The sequence below is a fragment of the Macrobrachium nipponense genome, chromosome 4 (genome assembly GCF_015104395.2).
Source record: "Macrobrachium nipponense isolate FS-2020 chromosome 4, ASM1510439v2, whole genome shotgun sequence".
NCBI classification, from domain to species: Eukaryota; Metazoa; Arthropoda; class Malacostraca; order Decapoda; family Palaemonidae; genus Macrobrachium; species Macrobrachium nipponense.
Genome location: NC_061100.1, coordinates 9,053,871 through 9,063,475, shown reverse-complemented (window position 1 = coordinate 9,063,475; position 9,605 = coordinate 9,053,871). Strand labels below are relative to the sequence as shown.

The 9,605-nt window shown below is 25.8% G+C and overlaps 1 long non-coding RNA gene across 1 annotated transcript in view; it reads right to left on the bottom strand.

The window, feature by feature from the left end:
* Nucleotides 1–1,268: 1,268 nt before the first annotated feature.
* LOC135211554 (uncharacterized) overlaps nt 1,269–9,605 on the bottom strand; it is a 51,624-nt gene continuing 43,287 nt past the window's right edge. Inside the window, exon 3 of the long non-coding RNA XR_010313660.1 lies at nt 1,269–1,657. This is a non-coding gene — a long non-coding RNA (uncharacterized LOC135211554). The remainder of the gene's footprint in view (nt 1,658–9,605) is intronic.

The following is a 9,605-nucleotide window of genomic DNA, read 5'->3' as shown; positions in this document are numbered from 1 at the left end:
GTTTTATAACGGTTGCAAATTAATTTGACAGTTTGACTGTCAGAAGGCTGATTTTTGCACTAAACTACTTTGTCACACAAGAAACATACCCTGAAATTTACAATATAATGAAGTGATCAGAAATGCAAAATTTGAGTATGCCACTGACTTTGACTTAATCAATCACAAAAGAGCACCATATCACATATAATAATTGCACAACAGCAACAGCAGCAGTAGGCAGTTACCTACATACTTACTGCTACTACTTGCGACAAACAAATACTGTGAGCCAGACAATGCAGGGTCTAAGAGGATCGCAGCTTATTTGGGATTGATTGCTGCTCTACCTATTATAACACCCACATTGTGTCTACTCCTGACACTCTGTCTCTGACTTTGACTCGGTCTCGGTCTCTGACTTTGACTATGTCTCTGCCTTTGACTTTGACCTTATCAATGAATCACAAAAGAGCACAATATCACATTTAATAATCACACAGCAGCAAAAACAGGCAGCAGCAGGGCCATGGCCAAGATACATACAATACTTGCTGCTACTACTTGCGACATACAAATACCGTGAGCCAGACAAAGGTATGGCACATATTTAAATGAATTAGAAACAGTTGCCTTTGAAAAGAGAGAAGTGTGAAGTGTATCCCTTTATTTAATATTGTGTTATAGTAAATATAATGAATATATCTTTGTTACAGATGGGCTCCATATCATGATACTAGAAACGGGATTCTCTAAACTTGACTATTACAATGTAGCAGTTGACATTTTGAGCCTAGGAGTGATTACTTAGACTAAACCAGGAGAGTGGAATGATAACTTATAGTTTCTTTGTGGGGCAGAATAGATTGAGTTTTTTATCACTATGGACTATTAATCATTTTGTTCTATTCTATGTTCATCTGCTTTGGGTAATAAATAGTATATTTTTGTATTTATGTCAGCTTATAAGCCTAGCGACATGCTTGCAGATAGAGGGTGCATGCTGCCAACAGGTAAGGGTTGTCAATTTATGTAGTTTCGTCAAAAGGGGGGGTTTATATATATGTGTATATACACACACACACACACACACACACACACACACACACACACACATATATATATTATATATAATATATATAGATTATAGATATATATATATATGAATATATATAGTATATATATAGATATATATATATATATATATATATATCTATATATATATATATATATATATCATATATGATTATCATAATAATAATAATGATTTTAACATAACTAAGGCAAGACAGTTATATTTTGGGCATTGCCAAACAATTTACAAGTAAATTCCATATAATCATTTAATACAAAACAAAGCTAAACTTATTCAAGTAGAAATGGTGTGAAATTCCTGTATATTCAGCCTAAATGTAGGGTTATGCGGATCGAGCTGTCGTCACTTATTGTTTTCATAAATTCGGCAACGGACAGCAGAAAGTGTTTCACCTACAGCGAGTATATTCACTTTTAGACATAACAGAAGTTGTTTGCAAAAATCGGTGATCTTATAAGCCTATAATCACTCTCCATAATCGGCCAACAGGGTACGCTAATCCTCTCTGCTGTTCTGCTAGGTCAAGAAGGGAACAAACAATAAGTAACTGTTGTTTACTTTCGCTGTGTTTATCTATACTCCCTGAAATAATGAAAAAGAATAAGCATTCACATGACAATATACTTCACTGATACTTTCTGTACAGGTGGCTTTATTCCATGTGTACTTCAAAGGTATCCTCCACAAAAATATAGGTTTTCTATTTTATTGATATTTGTTTAGGAACCAAGCAAGGATTCATGTTTCACATACAGCAATTATTATCTACGTATATCGTTGCAATATTATTTGCTCATTTCATGAATATTATTTATCTAGGATGTAATCCTATTATCTTATTCAAATCTTTGTATGTATTTGTTTTACATATCAAAGCACAGAAAAAATACGTATATAAAATGTTTGCTTAATTTGCTATAATGAATTTTCACAGGAAACTGAACTTTTATGCCATATAAATATTTATGAGCTTCATCTGGGACGTTTTTATCTGTGGGACTTTTATTACTGGATGTTATAGTGAACTGAACTGAACTACACAAAAATTGCTTGACTTTCTGCTCCCCATCTTCGTTTATTGTCGGATCTGCGATAAACATAAATTTGTCTTTTCTAACTTGCTATGGTAGTAACATCGTTTGTTACTGAAGCAGTTTAAGTTACCACAAGTGCAACAGACATTGCAGAATGAGGAGAGAAGCGTTATTTCATATGTATATATATATATATATATATATATATATATATATATATATATATATATATATATATATATATAATATTATACGACGAAAAAATTTAGCATCTCCAGTGTTTCAGTTTTCCTTCGTGGCTGTAACTTTGTTCATATAATCATCACACTTTTAATTTTTGCGATTTAAAAACAAACATATATGTTTATATTTATATATGAAGATAAAAGGCCCATGAACACTTTGAACATTGCAACCACATACTAGTATTATAGAAAGCATAATCAATTGTGGCAATAAGTCTCTGATGGTATGCATACCGACAATGTAACCAAAAATATGGACATAGGCCTATAAATGGGTTGAGAATCATTTAGCTCAAACACTTTCCAAAGAAATGAAGACAAACGTTAAGTTCAACCAGCATCCGTGAAAGCATTCCTGGTACTAAACACTTCCCAGGAATACAGGAAAAAATTCAAAATGATTTGCCTACTGAACCCTGGAAATGACAGCGCCAACTGAACCCTTTAATGATGACCTTTCTGACCGCTGTAAGTGTTCAATGGCAACAATATTACATCGAGAACAATAACAAATCGACGCATTCAGATGTGCTATCAGATTTGGCTTTTTGCTAAAACGAATAGAAGTTTGAACCTAACACTTTCAGGACTGATTTTGAACGTATTTTATGGAGTTTTCTTATGATTACTTTGGTGTTCTTGAAAATAATAATCACATCCTTACAAATATAATGACAAATTGTGAAAATTAAATCAATTAGAAAAATTAAAATAACAAAATAAACAAAAATAAATAAATATAAATAAATAACTAAATAACTCTAAAAGTAAAATATAAATAAATAAATAAATATAAATAAATAACTAAATAACTCTAAAAGTAAAATATAAATAAATAAATAAAGATAAATAAAAATAAATAAAAACAAATAGATAAATAAATAAAAATAAAAATTAAAAAATAGAAAAAGATAAATGAATATAATATATAAATAAAAATTAATGGTTAAAAATAAAAAATGGAATAAGATAAAATTAAATATGATAAAATTAAATAGAGTAAATAAGTATAAATAATAAGAAGGTAAATAAAAAACTAAAGAAATATAAATAAAGATTAAATAACTAAAAACCTAAATTAATATATGAATAAATAAAGGATTAAATAAAACTAAATTAATAAAAAAAATATATGAATAAATAAAGAAAATAAGATTAAATAAATAAAAATAATTAAATAAACAAATAAAAATAAGGATAAAAAGATTTAATTAAAATAAGTAAATAAATAAATAAAATAAATATAAAATAAAGTATATGAATCAAAAAACCTAAGAAAATAAAACTGAAAAAAATAAAAATGAATGAATAAATAAATACATGAAATATATAGATAAAAATAATTCAATAATTAAAAACAAATAAATAAAAAAATAAAGTAAATAAACATGAATGAATAAATAAAAATAAATAAAGATATAGAAATACATAAATAGAGAAAAAAATAAAAATACAAAAAATAAATAAAAATAAATAAATACATAAGTAAAAATGAATAAATAAATCAAAGTAAATAAATAAATAAATAAACAAATTAATAATAAAAAATAAATATAGATAAACAATAAACAAAAGAAAATAGATAAAAAAATAAATATGAATAAATAAATATATATAAATAAATAAATATATAACAGATAATTGATAAATAAATTAAATAAAAAAATAAAAATACAAATAAATAAATAAATAAAAATAAATACAAAAAAATGAATAAATAAATAAGTGAATCAAAGAAATAATTAAATATATAAAAATAAATAAATATAAATAAATAAATAAATAGTTACATACAAGTAAATAAGTAAATAAAAATAAAATAATAAATAAATAAGATAAATGAATAGATGAAAAATAAATGAATAAAAAATAAATATAAATAAATACATAACTAAAAATAAAAATATAAATATATAATAAAAAATGAATAAATAAATAGAGATATTAATTAAATAAAATTACAAATAAATATATAAAAATAGAAAATAAATAAAAATAAATGAAAATAAACAAAAATAAATGAAATAATACATAATAAAGTAAAAATATAAGATAAAAAATAAATAGAAATAAATAAATAGAATAAATAATAATTAAAATAAAAATAAATATTAAAATAAAATAAATTACAAATCAATAATAATAAAATGAAGACAAATGTAACAAAATAATAGATAATAAATAAAAACAAGATTCGTATAAATAAAAATAATAAATAAATAGAATAAAATAAAGAAATAAATATAAAATAAGGATCAATTAAATAAATATTAACACAATAAAAATATAAAAAATAGATAAATAAGATTAAAAAAAATGATAAATAAATAACAGTAACATTCCATAAATAAGTGAATTTTATAAATATTTAATACATAGAAATATAAATAAATAAATAAATAAATAAATAAAAATCAATAAAATGATATACATAAATAAATATAGTTAAATAAATAAGTGTGAAAATAAAATAAAAAATTAATTAGATTATTAAAAATAAATATGTAAATAATAAATATACAATAAAAATAATTAGATAAAAATACAAAAATAAAAACAAATAGATAATTCAATAAATAGAAAATAATGAAATTACATAAATTAAATAATAAATAAATGAAAATTAACTAATATAAATAATAATGAAACATTAAAATAAATAAGTAAAATTATTGATAAATAAATACTGAATAAATATATACAATAGTAATAATTCATTAACTTAAATAAAAAAAATAAGAAAAAAAATTAATAAACAAAAATAAAAATATAAACATGATAATTTTCGATAAATAATTATGAATAGTAATAAAAATAATTGAAAAAATATGAAAATAAATAAATAGATAAATATATAAATAAATTTAAATAATAAATAATTAAACAAAAAAATAATAATAGAAATAAATAGGATAAATAAGATAAATATAAAAAGGAATAAAATAAATAACTAAATAAAGTAGAGAAAAAATAAAAATAAATAATATTGAAATAAAAAAATGAATGAAAATTAATAAATTAATAGAAATATATGTAAATAAAATAGATCAAATAAAAAATGGACCAAATAATACGTTAATAAAATAAATTAAAATTAATATATCAATAAAAATAATAAATAAACGTAAAAAAAATAAATAACTTAAAACAAAAATAATTAAAAAAATAATCAAATAATAGAAGCAATAAAAACCAATGACTACATAAAGATTAATAAAAAATAGAGAAATACAAATAATAAAAATATAGAAATAAATAGAAAAGAAATCATAGAAATAATAAATAATAGAAAATATCTACTTATCAATAAATAGATAAAATGTATACAAGTGAATAAAAATAAATAAGTATAATTAATGAATAAAAATAGAAATAATAAAGAAAAATAATGAATAAGAAAAATTAATAAATACTATTAAGATAATAATAAATAAAGTAAACAAAAATAAAAAAATTATAAATAAAATAAAGAAATATAAATGAATAATTAATAATGAATAAAGATAATTGAACAAATAAAAATAAATAAATTTAAAATCAAAGAAAAATAAATAAATAAATAAGATAATCAAATGAATATAATAACATAAAAAAATAATTTAAATAGTAAAATTAAAATAAATTAATAAATAAAAATAGATCATAGAGAAATAAATACATAAATTAAATACAATAATAAATGAATAAATAAATAAATAATTAAAAGAATAAATAAATAATATAAAATATAAAAAAATAATATATAAATAAAATTATTCAAGATAAATAAATAAAAATATAGAATGAATAATAAAATTAATTACATAAATTTAATAAATTAATAAATAAAATAAATAAATAATAAATAAAAATAGAAAAATGAAAAATACAATCAAATTAAATTATGAATAATAAAAATAAATAAATAATAATTAATAGATAATAAGACAGATAAATAGTATAAAATAATAAAGATAATAAAATAAAAAAAATAAAAAAAAATAATAAATAAATAAATAAATAAATACATAATATAATTATAAATAAATAGAAATAAATAAAAAAGAATTGATAAAACGTAAATAATTTTATGAAGATAAAGATAAAGAACAATTAAATAAATACAATTATTTAAAAAGGAGTTATAAAGTTTAACATATTGGCCCCTTACGCCCATTTCATTGAGCCGTTTACCACTGCCCAATCGCCATGGGTTGTTAATCATAGGCTTCCTCCAATCAAAACAATACCCCTACTGTTTTGGCATTGATTGAAAATCCCTGCTGAATCTGATTTGATAGTCCTCAGTAAAGGTCCAATGCTGAACGATTTTTTCTGACGCGACTGAACAGAGGATAACAAGCGTTTTTTCTCTACATGCCACATTAGACGAGAGTTCACCATTTTCTCAAATAAGTTTTACCGACACATACAAGCTTGTTAGTGAAATTGGTCTATAATTAGGGCTGATATGGATCTTTGTTTGTGCTTTATGACTGGAACTACTATGGCTAGCTTCAAGATGTTAGGAATGATGCCCGTTTCCCAGACGCTATTGAGTTTTTCTTAGATTAGTTTTAGCAATGTTCTGGAAATTTTACACAATCATGTTGTAGGTTATTTTATCTGCACCAGGGGCTGTGACTCACAAGATTAGAGAGCCTCTCATAGTTTTCCCTTAGTGAGAACTAGCATTATATGCTTCATTATTTTCAGTGTTATCTAATTGACACCTTGGCATTTTCGAATCTTACAGAACTGTGGTGTGTAATTTTTTCAGCTTATATGTCAGCAAAATGCTCACGCATAATTTTTCTGCACATCACGGATTTGAATAAGCACATCATTGAGTTTTAGAGTATGATCAGTTGATGGAACAAATTTCCCACTTAGCTTTTTTAATCTTTTTTCCATACTATCTTTCTGGTGTTTTAGATGATACCATTTATATAGTGGGAGCCAAGATTTCCTTTTTAGCTTTTCTAATATTTTCTTTGTTTGGCTAAGGCCCGTTGGTACGAGTTTTCGTTGTTCTGAAGGTTTTGCCTTGAATTGCCGAGAGCATGTTCTCACTATTCTTCCAGTCCCTGCCACATAGGTTTGGTCCCACCAGGGAACGCAGTCCTGCTTGGTTTACGCCTTTGTTTTGGATATATTTCTCCGGCATTATCCATATAGTTGAGGTTCCAATAATCATATGCATCTAAGTGTGACGCAAATGACTCTACTTTCCTGATGTAAAATTGAAAGCTTCCCCTTTCATACTTCCTCCAATCTGCTTCATTTCTTGCCACTTTAATCGGAGATTTCCAGAAGGTAATGTTTTTCTAGCATACTTTAAAATGTATGGGAAATTGATCACTTCCCTGCAAAAGTTTCATCTACAGACCATTGGAAGTCCAAGTGGCCTGCAGGTGAACAAATGCTTAATTATAGCTGAAAAGACCATTGGTTTAGATGTTATGAAACGTCATTGAACCATCATTGTAAAGAGAGAGATCATTATTTAAGATAAAATCTAGATGGTTTCTACCTACATCATGAAGTATCACCTCCCCATAGACTATTTATGTGCATTAAAATCTCCCATAGTAGAAAGGATGAGTAGTTGATTAGCTAGTGCCTGAATATCATTCAAAGTAATTTCGACCTAGTGGAAGGTAATAGAGGCAAATAGTATCTCTTTTCAAAGCATGCTTCGAATGGCGACTGCTTGTAGGTTTGTGTTCAAAAGGAAAACACTTGTTATGTTGGCAAAGACTTTTTAACAATAATTAGTAACCCCCCCATGAGCTCGATCACCATCTCTGGGTCATCACAACTTTTTATAATTTAATCCTGGATTGTATAATGATTGGCCTAACTAGTTTCTTGAAGGCAAACTACAATTGGATCATGATGGTTCAACAGTACAATTTTAACTCTTCCAGAACGAGTCCTAAAGGCCTTTGCAATTCCATTGCAAGATATTAAATTTGATTTTAAAACTTGATTCTTGTGCCCAGGCCAAGTCCTTTTTTAGCTGGTTTTCAGAGTAACACAGCTGAATGTTTTTTTGGATTTGAAAGTCCCCTCTAAGTCTGTGGGCCTTGGGAGACTTTTAATTTTTATTATGATAGGGGAGTTTGAAACATTTTGTCCTGCACATCCTGTTTGAACTTAAATTGAGCAGGAGAGCCGAGACATCTTTTCCATGGCTTTTGAGGTTGATAATGGCTGGAAGGGGTCATCAAGTTGATGAATCTATTGAAATTGGAGTTTTACACTCTATAGAGAGGCTGTCTACATTTTTGACTTGTGGGGTTGACATGAACAACTGTCATAAGATTTTGTTAGATTTCCTCTATATTTTATTTTTTCTTTGGGCTTTAACCGAGGAGCTCAACTCTGAGACATGCCTTTGCTTGCAGGTCAGGGAGGAGGTTCTCAATCACAGCTTTTACCACTTTACTTTGAAGTTCATTACATTCCACAGAATTTGCAATAATCCTGAGGGGTGGTTATTTTTAATGATGGGTTTTAGCATGCTGATGGAAGGCGATTATTTCCCATAACCAGTGGAAGCAAAATGATTGATCCAGCACTTTTGTTAGCACCGAACCAGCCGTTTGCAGGAGAACTCTGATAAAGTTATTATGCGCGTGTTTACAACTTCTTGTTGCAAAATATTTGTGACAATTATTGCCAACACAAGTGGATACGTATTTATCAGCTGTGCAGTTGTCCTTTACATGTTCACCAGAGCACACAAAGCAGTTCCTGGTTTTGTCCAGATTTGATACGTGACCATATTCAAGCATTTATCACACTGGGTTGGTCGATATTTAAATGGCTAAAACCCACCCGAGAGTGTCTATATCAATATATTCCGTAAGTAAGGTAGCAGGTGAAAGTCAATTCATGGCATGATGCTGAGTGCCTTTCAATTTTCTAATTTTAATGACATAAGTAGGACAAACCAGTTTTAATATTTCTCCTCTTCAAACTCATATAGGTCTCTGCTATAACTATACCCCTTAATGTTAAATGATCTATGAGGAGATACATCTAAAAATAGACCATCTCATTTGTTGGAATTTTGAAAGCCTTTAATCTGAAATATCTTATTCGCTTTGATCAAGATCCTTACCATATCTTTATGTTTGCCTTTAGGAATGGCACCAATCTTCCCTCCTGTAAATACTTGCATCTGTTAAAAATTTTTCTTTGCCGTTTGGTAATTTGGCAACAATGCCACATCAATTTTGGGTCATCTTTTGCCAGGTGTTTTTT